Source organism: Triturus cristatus, chromosome 4_2 (genome assembly GCF_964204655.1).
Source record: "Triturus cristatus chromosome 4_2, aTriCri1.1, whole genome shotgun sequence".
In the NCBI taxonomy this organism is placed as follows: Eukaryota; Metazoa; Chordata; class Amphibia; order Caudata; family Salamandridae; genus Triturus; species Triturus cristatus.
In genome coordinates, this window is record NC_140586.1 from 960009909 (window position 1) to 960024915 (window position 15007).

Below are 15007 nucleotides of genomic sequence, written 5' to 3' on the forward strand. Positions count from 1 at the left end.
CTTCCTGCTACCACACCCTTCGCCTACTCCGCAAGACTTTCAACTGGATTCCCCTTGATCACAGGAAAATCGTCACCCACGCCCTCATCAGCAGCAAACTGGACTACGGCAACTATGCCGGGATGAACAAGAACCTCATTCGCAAACTCCAGAACGCCGCTGCCAGAATAGTCATCAACCTACCGCGACACTGCCACATCAGCCAACATCTACAAACACTACACTGGCTCCCCGTCAAGAAGAGAATCACCTTCAAGCTTCTCACCCATGCCCACAAGGCCCTACACAACACAAGACCCGGCTACATGAACCACCGCCTCTCGTTCCACACACCCCAAAAGATCCCTCCGCTCAGCCCAGCTCCCACTTGCAACAGTACCATGCCACAAGAAGACCAGAACAGGAGGACGCTCCTTCTCCTTCCTCGCGACCAAGGCATGAAACTCCCTCCCTCTCCACCTAAGACAGACACCAACACTCACTAAGTTCTTGAAGAACCTCAAGACCTGGCTCTTCGACAAAACACCGTGAACTCCCAGGAGGTGTGCACCCCACTTCCACCCTCAGTGCCTTGAGACCCTTTGGGTGTATAGTAGTGCGCTTTACAAACCCCCTGACTGATTATGGATTGAGCTCTGAGGCTGTGCTGACATCACAGTGTAAGCTGCGAGGTTGTGCTGACGTCACAGTGTGGGAGCTCTGGGGCTGTGCTGACATCACAGTGTGTGAGTTCTGAGGATGTGCTGACATCACAGTGTGTGAGTTCTGAGGCTGTGCTGACATCACAGTGTGAGAGCTCTGAGGCTATGCTGACGTCACAGTGTGAGAGCTCTGAGGCTGTGCTACCTCATACCTCAATGTGTGTGAGTTCTGAGGCTGTGCTGACGTCAGTGTGTATGAACTCTGAGGCTGTGCTGACATCACAGTGTGTGAGCTCTGAGGCTGAGCTGACATCACAGTGTGTGAGCTCTGAGGCTGAGCTGACATCACAGTGTGTGAGCTCTGAGGCTGTGCTGACATCACAGTGTGTGAGCTCTGAGGCTGTGCTGACATCACAGTGTGTGAGCTCTGAGGCTGAGCTGACATCACAGTGTGTGAGCTCTGAGGTTATGTTAACATCACAGTGCGTGATCTCTGAGGCTGTGCTGCCGTCATAGCGGGTGAGCTGAGGCTGTGCTGACATCACAGTGTATGATCTCTGAGGTTGTTCTGACGTCATGTATGAGCTCCAAGTCTGAAACTGACGTCACAACATGGCTGATCAGGGGGCAGTGGATGGGGCATATGGGCTGGTCGGGGGCTGTGTGGATAATCAAGGTCAGGACTCACCTCCTCGGATCCCTACTGGGACACTCCTCTCCAGGGAGGCTGGATCCCTTCCTCTCGGGTGATCTCTTGCGGGGAAACGTCCGATTCTGAGCCGATCCCGAGAGCGGAGAGGAGACCGCGGCAACAATAAACTCCGGAGAGACACGTGAGGATCTGTTACTCATGTACTGCGCATGCCCGCAGCACGGTTTACTAATCACCAATGATTGTACTGCGCATGTACATAGCACGATATCTAATCACCGATAGTTGTACTGCGCATGCCCACAGCACGGTATACTATCTACTTACCACTGTACTGCACAAGTCCGCAACCCGGCATACTAAGCACTTCACTTACGGTTGTACAGCGCATGTTCAGAACACGGTATACTAATTACTCACGGTTGTACTGCACATTTCAAACCTATTGTACTGCGCATGCCCAGTTTAAAGGGTAGGTTCTCGTTGTACTGCGCATGCACTCATCGCAGAAGGATGTGCGCATGCCCATATCTCAGATACCTCTCTACAGTTGTACTGCGCATGCCTAAGCACGAGACACTATTTCGTTCAGTGGAAGTGTGCTCGTTTAAGAAACATCATAGCTATTTCTTTATTTTTATTTCTGCATTGCGCTGACATTGCCCAAAGGCGATAGAGCGCTTTACTAGAGAAATATTTTCTTACATTGAAGTTTCAACTGTTTTAAGATAGACATTACAGCTGCAGCAGTGCTTTACATGGGAATAAAATAGTGCAGGTACTCATTTAAATGTGGAGTGGGCGGGGCTAGGGGCGGGGCTAAAGGCAAGACATGGGAAGCTTACTGACTTATACACTAGTTGCAGCACATACCAAAACACGCGAAATGTGTTTCTATAAACAAAACGGGTGAATTTGTTATACAAAAAGAAAGTTAAACACAGTGATAATTTAACATTTCCTTGTGTACTAATATTTTTCCCCTTTTTCTCACACACAAGCAGGCAAACAGACAAACATAGGCAGGCTCGCACACAAAAGAATCAGCTGGGATTAAAGCCCCTTTAACCTCCTTACCCCCCATGGATTTCCTCATTGTGCTGTCACTGGGCTACCTCGATTCCTTACACAGCATGAGGGCGAACACCCGGATTTCATGCAAATGAGCCCACGCTGAGTAGTTCAGCGGGGGCTCAGCTCAGGGCTATACAAGTGCATTGGCTGTCAAAGAGAGAGGCAACCACCACTAGCGGCCAATGCGCCTACCCTTCATGAGTACCGGTACTCTCCACGGCAGTAGAGAAGTGCCGGTACTCAGAGTGATAAAAAATAGAAGTGCCGGTACTCAGTACCTGTGAGTACCGGCCCATTTAAAGCACTGAGCTGTAGGTAATTTGCAAAGATAAAACTGCCAAGTTTTTAGTCTGCTGATGAGTGACATTTTCAGGGTTGGGGTGTACCTATGTGTGACATTTGCATGCCTTAAGTGTGACACTTTGTTGGGAGCAGGAAAAAGATATAGGAGTCTAAAATCTTAGCCTTGGCTGAACATCCTGTGCAGTGGTGCGTCGCTCCAAACGGGGGTGGTGAGGCGGGGGTTGGTGGTGTGGTGGATCAAAAATTAGCTAGCGTTTGCGCCAAGAATTTTCAATTCTATTAAGGACACGGAGGCGAGGATTATGCTATCTCCTTCGTTACTGCGTAAATCACAGCAGCCAGTAAAACATACAATTTAGTAAAACAAACTACATTGTCCATGGTACTTTGCGTCAGCCACGCCTCCTTAGCCCTCCATAAGAGCCTTGGTTACTGTCCCAGCATCCTCTTTCTTTGCTCGAACTGTATAGAAGTCCACTAAATCTATAATTCTTCACGAACATCCTTCAACATGGAAGTTAACAGGAAACCAAATTCCACCGAAAGGCTTCAACTTGAAGACATCTCTTATTCAGACTTCTTGTCTGCACCTAGGAAAAACCAAACATGAACAACCCATAATTATTGCATGGGACCATAATTCAGTACAATATCAACGGGTGGGTAAGCACGAAAAATCATATTGTAACATAGCCGGGTGGGATAATCCTCGCCTCCGTGTCCTTAATAGAATTGAAAATTCTTGGCGCGAATGCTAGCTAATTTTTGATTCTATTACAGGACCGGAGGCTTCGGATTATGCTAGTTTAACGCTTATTAAAAACAACAGAGGTTATATCTCCCACCGGCTTGTAATAAAATTGCTTGAAAGTTGATTCAGATGACCAATCAGCACAACGCATAATGTCCTGCATTCTAGAACCCAACATAAATGATTTTGATGCCATGGTACAAGGCACAGAATGTGCACCAAACATTTGGATATGAACGCCAGCTTCCTTCATGATGTAACAAAGCCATCTGGCTATGATTGCAGCAGACACTGGTTTAAAAGGTTTTTGCAAAGCAATCAAAAGTTGAGTAGAACCCTCAGGCCTCAATGATCGAGTACAATCCTCATAAGTTTTCAAGCATTGGACAACACACAATTTCTCATTGCTAGGAAAAGCATTATACTCTATATGTCTGGAAAGTGTCTTGGTACGGCCTGTAATGGTAAAAGAAACTCCTTCCGGTGTAAATACTCTACCTGTAATTTCCAGTGCCAGCACATCCGATGAACGTCTTCAAGCTGACAAACAGAGAAGCATTGCCAACTTTGCAAACAACTGTTTTCTTGATAACAAAGTATTCACCGGCCAACTATTGAAGAGGGAAATGACTAAAGAAACATCCCATAATCCTGAGTACTTGGGTTTGGGGGGATTCGCTATTCTTATGCCTTTAAGAAGCTTACAAATCATAGGGTGCATACCAACCGGTTTCCCATCCACCGGGTTATGCCCCGCCGAGATGGCTGATCTAAAGTTATTTACAGATCGATAAGCCAAACCGCTTGCTGCCTTCTCTGAAAGAAAATTTACAATATCGGGTAATCCTGCCCCCACGGGATCCAGGTGCCGTTCCACGCACCAACCCATCCAGCCTGTCCAGGCTAAAGGTATTGCTTCCTGGTGGAAGGCGCCCAAGCTTGCCTGATGAAATCCAAAGCTGTCTCCGAAAATCCCGGCATTTCCCATTGCTGCCGGAAATTCGCCATGCCATCAACGACAACCGCTCCGATAGAATCAGAGGGTGCCGTTCCCCGTGAGGTCCCAGGAGAAGAGCCTCCGACCATGGAAGCCTCCTGGGAAGATCGCAGCTCAACTCCAACAATATCGGGAACCATGGCTGCGATCTCCATTGTGGCGTCACTAAAATCACCTCCGCCTGTTGTCTGAGAATGTGCGAAGTCACTCTCGGTATGAGAAGGAAAGGCGGGAATGCATAATTCACTGACCCCGACCAATCCTGAAGGAATGCATCTGTTGCTTTCGCTATTGGATCCGGTCTCCAACTTAAGAAGTTGGGAATTTGTCCGTTCAGCCTGGAGGCAAATAAGTCCGTCTGACACGGACCCCAAATTTCCTTCAGCCATTGGAATATGCTCGGCAGTAACTTCCAATCGCTGTAATCCCTGAGGTGTCTGGAATTTCTGTCCGCTATGAGGTTGGACTGCCCCGGAATATATTCCGCTATTACCGTTATCTGGCGACTCAGGCAGTAATGCCAGAAGTCCTTGGCAATCTCCACCAACAGGGATGATCTCGTCCCTCCCAACTTGTTTATGTATCTCACTGCAGACACGTTGTCCATCCGTAGAAGGATGCAACAGGAGGTCTGCTTGGGGGACAGAGTTCGAATTGCAAAGGAACCCGCTAGGAGATCCAGGCAATTTATGTGCAGTGATAGTTCCTAGGGAGACCACCTTCCGCCTGTGGAAATATCACAGCAACGCGCTCCCCAACCCCAACGACTGGCGTCGGACTTGATAACCACCTCGGGAAGGGAGCCGAAATTGGCTCTTCCGTTCCACGCTTCCACGTGGCCCAGCCACCATTGCATCTTGTCCTTCACTTCCTGTGAAAGGGGAACCAGGTCTGTGTAAGCCAGACCCTTCTGTAGGTGTTGGATTTTGAGTCTCTGTAAAGCTCTGTAATGTAGTGGTCCCGGGAAAATCGCTTGGATGGATGATGCCAATAACCCCACTACTCTAGCAATGATCCTGAGAGAAACCACCTGTTTGCCTAGCATAGCCACTATTTCTCTCTTCAAGTCCATGAGCTTCGCTTTGGGAAGATGCAATTGGGCCTTCTGGGAGTCTATCACAAAGCCCAGAAATTCGGTCGTCCGTGACGGTATCAGAGCCGATTTGACATGGTTGATTACAAACCCCAGACTCTGCAAGAGAGAGATTGTCATTTGAAGGTGCTGGGAAACCAGTGCTGGACTGTGGGCCATGATTAGGATATCGTCCAGGTAGATAATCATGCGCACCCCTTGCTCCCGCAAATGTGCAACCACCGGCTTCATCACCTTGGTGAAACACCAAGGAGCCGAGGAAAGCCGAAAGGAAGGGCCAAATACTCGAACCACCGACCTTTCCATTGAAATTGCAGGAAGCGTCGGTGTGGAGGAAAAATGGGAATGGACAGGTAGGCGTCCTTGAGATCTATTCTGACCAGCCAATCCCCTGGTTTCAACAGATCCGCCAAAAGGTGGATCCCTTCCATTTTGAAATGTTTGTAAACTAGGTAATGGTTGAATTCCCTCAAATTCAGGACCAGTCTGTGGCCACCGCCCTTCTTCTAGACCAGAAAAATATTGCTGCAAAAACCGTGAGGCTTGTTTTTGCATAAAGCTATTGCGTGTTTTTGCAGCAATTCTTCTATTTCTTTGTCGATAAAATTGCATTCTTGTTGGGAAAAATGGAGAGGTTTCGGAAACATCTCCTGACAGGGTGGTTCGTATAATTCCAGTTGGAATCCTTGAACCGTCTGAATTACCCACGCATCCTGGGTAAGGTTGCGCCAATTGTGTAGAAAAAATTGAGTGCGACCCCCCAACGGTAAAAGAGACAAATCTGGCACGCTCACCTGCAGAACTCTGTGCTTGGAAGCCTGCTCTGTTGCCACCTCCGTGGAATCTCCGCTTGTTGAATCAGCGACGAGTGAGATAGAAGGTTCCCCCTCTAGTAGAACCCCATTCACCTCTTCCACGACCATAGTCACCTCTCGGGGGACCTTGATTGGAGAAATGGCCTGACGAGCGTCCCCTGGCTCGTCCGGCCCTGTTGAAAGTACTCGTTTTATTCTTGATTGAGTTTTATCTAGGGATGTAAAAGTCCCCACGTACTTTGCCACATCCTTCACAAAACGGTCTCCAAACAGGTTGCCCTCCGCCAGAGGCCCGGGTTCAGCGGCTGCCAGATCGGTCAGATTAGTGTCCATACGCATAAGCAAGAACTTACGTCGCTCCGTCGATATGGCACTGTTTGGATTGCCCAGCAGGCAAATGGCCCTCTGTGTCCACCCTGCGAGGATGTCCGGATCCACCAGAGTCGCTGTTTCTTTTGGCTACTAAGGCCATTTCCAGTATTTTTGCGAGAGGTCCAACAACATCAAGGAGCTTGTTTTGACACCCTCTCCAGGCTCGATCTATCCCTTTTTTGGGATCTCTGGCGAATTTCTTTAAAAACGTAAGCAAACTTACGTCTATCTCAGGAGTCTCCGCGACCTTATCAGGTAGATCTGGCCGAGGGCATTCCGACCTAAGCCGGTTCCGGACTTCCTTGTCAAACCCTTTACGAATATTCTCATGCCAGTACTCAATGACCTCGGGTGCCGGAGCCCAGTCAGTAGATCTAGGATGTACTATTTTACTAGGATTGAAGGTGAAAGGGGTATTGGTTGGAGTCTCCGAAGGGGAAGAAGCCACTTTTTTGGCCTTCTTCCTGGGAGGAGTCTCATCGTCTGTTGTGGTATTATCGGTATCGGTATTCGTGGTATCGGTGTGCACATAGACTTTTTGCTTACTCTTTGCCTTGCCCCCAGTGGAGTACTCGTGGTCGCCAACCGATGGTGGGGGAAGCGAATCCAGGGCCGTAGCATGCGGCCAGCGGCGCACTTTGTATCCGGACGCACATTGCGCTTGACCTAATTGCCCTGCCTGCCTGAAGAGCCAAATTGCACCGTGGCCAACTCAATCGGTGCTACCAGTTATGAGGGGATTCCCCCCTTGAATACCTTGAACCACCGGCCCACCACTTTACTCACGCCCTTTTAAGGGCGGAGCGTTGCAAGGCAAGCCCCCGGTTGCTCAGGCTTACAACCTCCCAAAGGACTTGTAAAGTGCCAATGATTTTTCCTCTAGGGTCCTGCCGTAAAGGCTCCTGGGGTTTGGCACAGGCACCTCTATTGTACTCCTGAAGAGATACCCTTCTGTACCCTTCCACCTCCGGAACGCCCTGTAACTCCACTTGCAACACAAATGAAAACATTAAGCAGTCCTACCTAGCTGTGCTCACCAGCCAACACGCCAGGTATACGGTAGGGCGGGAGACGGTGTGAACAGAGCCAAACAAGGCGCCAGATGGGTGGGGGCAAGTATAAGTATCTCGGCCCTACCATCCGCGCGCTGGTAATAACGTGGCAGGAGCACCAGGCTTGGGGGCACCTCCAGGAGTCCCCTCAGCTCGAGGCACTAAGGTGGCCGCCCTTTTGAGGTGTCCCACTGCGTGAGCCACGGGCAGCCTCATTGTGCCTATATAGGCAACCCTCTCCACTTCTGCCGAACTTAGTACGCAATTGGAATAAATATTCACCTTACTGCCTTTGTCATCACCGCATGCTACTTGAAGGGGGTGCTGCAGGTTTTTCTGACTTGGACCACGCCGTGAGTAATCCTTCTTTTTTGCCACTCATTTTGGGAGTGTGTGAGGAACTTTATATAATTTTGAACCTAACCTGATTACTTATCGCTCTGCTTTTGCCGCCTTCCTTGTGTCTTCACGGTTTTCTGCTTCTTTGTTGTGGGGATCCACCGAATCCAGCAAAATGCGGAAAAGTAGACACAGCCAGCGACACCCACGGGACAACTGTGTTGCACCATTGACTTTTTTTTGGCAAAGGCTGTGGGCGTTATAAATAAGGAGATAGTCCGGGCTGAGAGGCGGCTTTCACTAGATACGGGGGGGCGGGGGCAAGCTTGCCATTAATTTGCAAATGACCCCTATGGACCAATCCCAGCCTACCCCTTCCCCGGCCTCAAACCTGGTATCCATTGAGACACCTTTGCTGGTGCCTCTTGTCTTGGAGTCCGAGCCTCCTCCCTCACCGCCACCGCCTATTGTCTCTCCTGATCTAGGAAACTCCCCACTCCCAAATGGAAACGGAGGGCAAAGAAGCCTATGGTAGCTGCTCCGATTACACGCCAGGGACAGGCGATTGCAGCTAATGGGTTGCTTGCGGAGGAACTGTTGACTCGCCTGGCCCCAATTCTACATAACATCACAGAGACTTTTACAGACCTTTTATCCCCACTTTTGAATAGACTGGATAAACTGGAGGTAGCATCGAGGGACTTGGCAAGCAAAATGGATACTTTTTTATCATTTGTAAAAAAACTTCTACCTTGCTATCCACCAGTGCACCCTCCACCAACTGATATCATCCCCGTTGCTACTCCCTTGTGTAATAGCGGTGCCCTGTATGTTAATGTTCCTCCAAAGTCCAAGGGAGTTGTGGCTCAACCTACAATGCTAGGGTCTGGTGGTTCTAGTATCCCGGAAGTCTGCGCACCCAGCGCTGTGCGGGTCTGCCAGGCCTAGGTACTGAAGACGCCCCAGGGACGAAACTATATAGGGTTTGCCAGTCTACTGTGATCGACCTTCCCCCAGCATGTGCTCCATATTCTGTGGTTTTGTCAGGGGTACCCATACTATCGGCTTATAATGAGGAATGCACGGCTCAACTAATTAATAAAGTCTCCCATTGGTTGGACCTGCATTCCGGGCATTCCATCAGGGATCACAAGGATATTTTGATGTCACGGAGGGTGGCATGGATAGGTCCATCCAGGAAATCCTTTGAGGGAGACTGTATTATAATTTTATTACGGTATCCTGAGTTAGCACGTAAAATCTTGTTTGGTGCTTCTAAATCTTTTTCCCTAACCTCCTGTATTAAATTTCTCCCACTGGGCTTTTTTTACAGACCATCACTGTGCAGCCGGGGGGGAATGTGTTGCCCACGAGGGGTGGGTTTGTACAGGGAGGTTTGGGAGGCTGTTGCCCCTTGAAAACTCTTTTGCCCCCTTGCCAATTTGAACGAGCTGGATTGACTCCAGGAGCATGAAGAGTTGTGTATCCACCTTCCTCGGCAGACTGACTCATCGAGTCAGAGGGTTGAGGATGTTTGCTCCTTATTGACATCAAGCCCTAATGAGATCATGGTAGCCCCATCACCCCATGTGCTCCCTGTGATTAGCCATTCGTCCCAAGTGAGGCCCCAGTTTCCATCCTCTACATCCCCCTCACCGATTATTGTTAATCATATTACCGGCAGATTTCAGTCTTGTTTCCTGAAATGTGGCTGGGCTGTCTTCCACGTTCACTGATGCCAGTTGGTTACTAAATATTAGGTCATTTAACATTATATGTCTACAGGAGACTTGGGAGACCAAGAATATTTTCTTTTTGGATGGGTCTAAGACCATCTTTTGTCCAGCGTCACACTCAACAATGGGACGAGCCAGCGGAGGGCTTATTATATTTGTGGCTCTAGAATTATGTAAAGACCTAAATATTTTAAAATTGAATTCTCAGGTATTCCAGGGCATAGAATTGCACATGGGGAGAGCACTCACTCTTATGATCATTAATTTTTATAATGCCAAGAGGGGTGAGGGGGGACCCTCCAATCTTAATGCCTTAAACTGTGGAATAGATGACCAAAGGAGGATGGTTGTGAACATATGAATTTTGTTTTAGTGGGTGACTTCAACTGCCATTTGTGTCCATCTCTTGTAAAGAACCAGCTGACTGCCCAGCCATGCCCACTTTCGGAGGATCTTCACATGGAACACACACTGGAAGGGAAGGGTTTAAACAACTTTTTAGTCACCTACAACCTGGTGAATACCCTAGACCTTTGGCACCCTGGGCCTATTTCTCAATTGCCCCCGTCCTATAAAGGAAGGGGTGGTGCAACCATAATAGATTTTATATTTGTGACAGCATCGCTGGGGGTGACCCACACATTATTTAACATAGAGGATAGTGCTTTAACGACCACAACCCATTGACATTGGTATCGACGGGGTTGGGCCATCCCATCTTAGGCCCATGTAAGCTGCAGGTACCCTTAACCTCTACTGACCAGGGTAGGCACCTTAGATGGGAGAGCATAGATATTAAGGCTTTCAATCACAGACTTTTTTCTGCATGCCAGAAGGAGAAAGATACATGTCTGAATCCTAGCACCCCAAGTGAGTAGATTCTTAATTTTTTTTTTTTTATTGATCATCATCAGAACAAAATATATACATGAATTTACTTTAACATATATATCTGATACAACAAAATTCCTTCATTTTAGGTTTAGTCTCTTAGAGTAATTGTTAAAATACAATACATCATTTGTATATAATTTATGAAAAGAAAGACATGGTGGAAGATCTTAAGAAGGAGACATAAAATTAAAGATGCATATAATTAATTATCGAGCAGTTTCAATGCTCCCAGCTGAAAACCATGTCTGGATGATCATATGTCTACTCCCTTTTGAATTAGCCATCTACTTTAAGTTTCCATTTTTCAATTGGGGCCCAAATCTGTTTCCCGAGCTGCCTTGCCTTCACACCTTTTTTTTTATATAAAGCTATAGATTATAGATAGCTAATAATTTTGTAAGCCATTGTTGAAACGAAGGAGGATTGGAATCTTTCCACACCGTTGCAATACAAAGCCGGCTCAAAGTCATTGCGATAAACAAAAATTCTTGATGGGGTGCGTACTGCCCTTCCTTTACCACCCCAAGAATCATGATCTCGTTAGTTAAATTAATAAAGATCCCCAATTCGTCTTTAAAGAAGTTTTCTATAGCTTGTTTAAAGGGATCTAAATTAGGGCAGGCTGCAAACATATGTATCGTATCTGCCTCCAAACTCTGACATCTTGGACAGGAGATCCCACTTGTACCCCCCTAGCGGGCTATTCTATGCGGAGTGTAGTATAATTCATGCAGAGTCTTATAATATTGTGCCTGTAAATTTGCAACCTTTAAAACGGTGTTTCCAAGTCTAAGTGATTTTTCACCCTCATTCCCGACTAAATTAAGTTTAGTTCTCCATTTTTCAAATACCTTTTCTCTATCATCCTCCTTATATTGGCATAATGTACCATAGAGTTGAGAGATTGAACATCCCTCCTCGGCTCGAACTAATTCCATCATGTCTATCCTAGGAAACTTACAGTTGCCTTCTTGTTTTCTCTGCAACACTGATCTTATCTGTAAGTATTTTAAAAAATCTCTCCGTTCCAATTTATATAATTGTTGCGCCCTTTCAAATGTAATTAATCCTGACTGATCCATAATATCTCCTATCATACCGACCCCAAGTTTATCCCACCGCCTCATGACTTCATCATGGAATACATCTGGAAAGAGTTCATTCAAGTATAAAGGGGTATAAAAATTCATTCTTCCTAATTTAATTTTCTTCCTGATAATTGACCAGACTGAGATGGCCGCCCCCAAGACCTTGAACTTCGTTCTTTTGTAGTAATTTTGTTCTTTATATGTAAGAAGTCCCTTGTTAGAATCCAAAACCAGCAGATCGTAAATATCCGGAATACCTGCGCTGCTCTTCCAAATATCTTTCGTATTCCCTCCGAGGAGTCCTTTACAATACTGAAGGACTGAAGCAAAATAATATGCCTTAAAATCAGATACTGCAAGTCCCCCCCGATCTTTAGGGAATGCCAACATCTTTATAGCTCTTCGAGTTCTACCCTTAGCCCAAATGAAGCGATTACACATCCCCTCTATTTCCTTGAACCAATTATTGATAAATAATAATGGAATTGTACGGAATAGATACAAAATCTTGGGCAGAAACAGCATTTTTATAACGTTACATCGCCCTATAATTGTTAGATGTAGATTATCCATCCTATCTAGGTCTAGTTTTGCCTTTTTAATTAATGGGGTCAAATTTTCCTCCACAGCCTTAGTTAAATCGGATATTATAATAACCCCTAAGTAGACCGCAGACTCTATAACTCTATCATCATTAATTGTAGCAAATTGATTTACGACTATTTGTGTTTTCCCTTGGTTCAGTTTGTATCCTGATAATAATCCGTATTTTTTAGCCTCCTTCTCAATTTCTCCTATTGCTGTAGCTGGTGTTGATGATGTAATTGCTAAGTCATCTGCATATCCCAAGATTTTGGTCTCATATCCATTCAACACAATTGGGCTGATGTTTTTATTTTTTCTATATGTCTGATAAATGAATCTATATAGCAAGCGAAAAGTAGAGGGGAACACGGGCATCCTTGCCTAGTCCCACGCTCAATTTTTATTGCCTCGCTCATTTCCCCCACTACTCTCAGTCTGATGCTTGAGCTTTTATAAAGGGCTTTTAATGCTCCTATACATATTTGCCCAAAGTTATATTTATTCAGTGTTGCCCACAAGAAGTCCCACGAGACCCTATCAAAAGCTTTTTCAGCATCAAGCAATATTAAGGACATAGGGTCTCGTGAGGCCATCGTGCCGTCCAACAACGCAAATACCCTTCTAATATGATCAGCTGTCCCCCTCCCCGGTATGAACCCATGCTGCCAAGGTGAAACTATCTTCCCAATTACCATACTCAGCCTGTTTGCCAAGATTTTGGAATAGGCCTTAGTGTCACTATTCATTAGGCTGATTGGTCTGTATGACCCAGGATCTGTAGAGTTTTTATTCTTTTTTAAAAACACCACCATTGAAGCTTCACCCCAAGACCCCGGAGGGGCAGCCCCGTTTTGTATTAACCCCATTAGTCTGTTAATATCTGCTTCTAGGATTAAAAAAAACTTCTTATAAAATTCTAGTGGTATTAGATCAGGTCCCACTGCTTTTCCTGACAGGAGATCCATGAAAGCTCTTTGTATTTCTTCTGGGGTAAAATTAATTTCCAAGGAGTTCTTGTCCTCCTCTGTAAGCTTATCTAGGGAGGAGGATTCTAAATATCCCTCGATTTCCACTGCTTCTGGTTCTCCATTATCCTTACTATACAGTTTCTTATAAAAGTTCTGAAATACAGAGCAGATTTCCTTTGGAGTTTTTACTAATCCTCCTACCTCAGTAATCATTTCTGTTATCTGCCCCTGAGTAGCTGCCTGCCGGGTTCTTATCGCCAGGATTCGTCCTACCTGTTCGCTATATTCATGTTGCTCTTCTCTTCTAGCTAGGTATTTACCAGCTGCCTTTGCGGCATAAACTTCACCCATTGCTACTTTGGCCAGTGCTAATTTTTGCGTTACTTTTATCACGTCCTCCTTCCCTTTTATATTTCTTACCAGATCTTCCTCTAGTTTTACTACTAAATTTATCTTCTTCTCCATAGCTTCTTTTTCCTGTTTACTCCGTCTAAGAGAGTAACTTAAGGTTTCCCCCCTAATACCTGCCTTCATAGCATCCCATACTATTTGAGGTGATGCTGTGTCCCTATTATTTTCCAGAAATTCTCTTAGCCAAATTTCCATATGTGCAACATAATCTGTATCCTGTAACAATGCTCTCTCAAAAGTCCAACTATTTATACTTTTCTGTGAGTTTGATATAGAAATCTCCAGACAGAGCGGATTATGATCTGAGATCAATCTAGGCATCTTTTTAACTTTCACTATCGGTATTATCGAAGGAGAAATCAAGAAATAGTCTAGCCGAGCTAGGGTTTTGTGGGGGGCAGAATAATATGTACTGCCTCCTCCTCCATTTATATGTTCCCAAATATCGATTAAGCCATTGTCTTGCATAAGCTGTATCAACGCTCTATGGGTTTTCTTCTTTTTGCCCATAAACCTTTCGGGATCGTCTTTCCACAATCCATTAATACCATTTATATTTAAATCGCCACAAAGTATAATGGGGAGAGGCCAGTTGGGTAGTTGAGAATTTATATAGATAAGGGTTTCCGGGTCATCAACTGTTGGTGCGTAAATAGAGCATAGCGTAAAATTAAAATTTTTAATATGGCACTCCGCCAAGACCCAGCGGCCATGACTATCTACCTGTTGTTTTTTTAATATGATTCCTTTCCCCCGTTCTAGTATTGCGACCCCACGTGTTCTGGTGCCCTGAGTCGTACAAATCAAAACTTTATATCCCAGTTGTTCCAGTAGAGATTTCTGCGATATCTCTATATGCGTCTCCTGAACACAAATGATGTCAGCTTGCAATGTTCTAAAATATTCTTTCACCTCCCTTCTTTTCCTTACATCATTTAAACCATACACATTAATTGTGACTATGCGCATCATTTTTCTTTTTTTTTTTTTCCACCCATTTCAGATTACTTTCCTTTTCTGATGATGATTTTTTCTCCCCTTTCCTCCCCCAACAACCCCTCCACCCTCCCCCCCCCCTTACCTCCCTTTGAGGCATCCTGGATCCAGCCGGATCCAGGTGTGGGCGTCCGAAGATCAGTATGCCTCAGTGCCCCCCCCCACCCTGCGTAAGTGTTATATTTAAATGAAAGAAAAAAGAAAGAAGTCTTTAAGGTCCAGGATTTTGCTCCTGCTGAG

The 15007-nt window shown here is 45.9% G+C and overlaps 1 protein-coding gene across 5 annotated transcripts in view; it reads right to left on the minus strand.

Annotated features, from left to right (window-relative positions):
- LOC146839122 (uncharacterized) overlaps window positions 1-1513 on the minus strand; it is a 113187-nt gene extending 111674 nt beyond the window's left edge. For 4 of the 5 annotated variants that reach the window (XR_014960786.1, XR_014960785.1, XR_014960784.1 and 1 more), the window contains exon 1: window positions 1330-1513. The gene's annotated coding sequence lies outside the window, so the exon portion shown is untranslated. The remainder of the gene's footprint in view (window positions 1-1329) is intronic. The other variant, XM_085603134.1, reaches the window with a different exon arrangement.
- Window positions 1514-15007: the final 13494 nt, after the last annotated feature.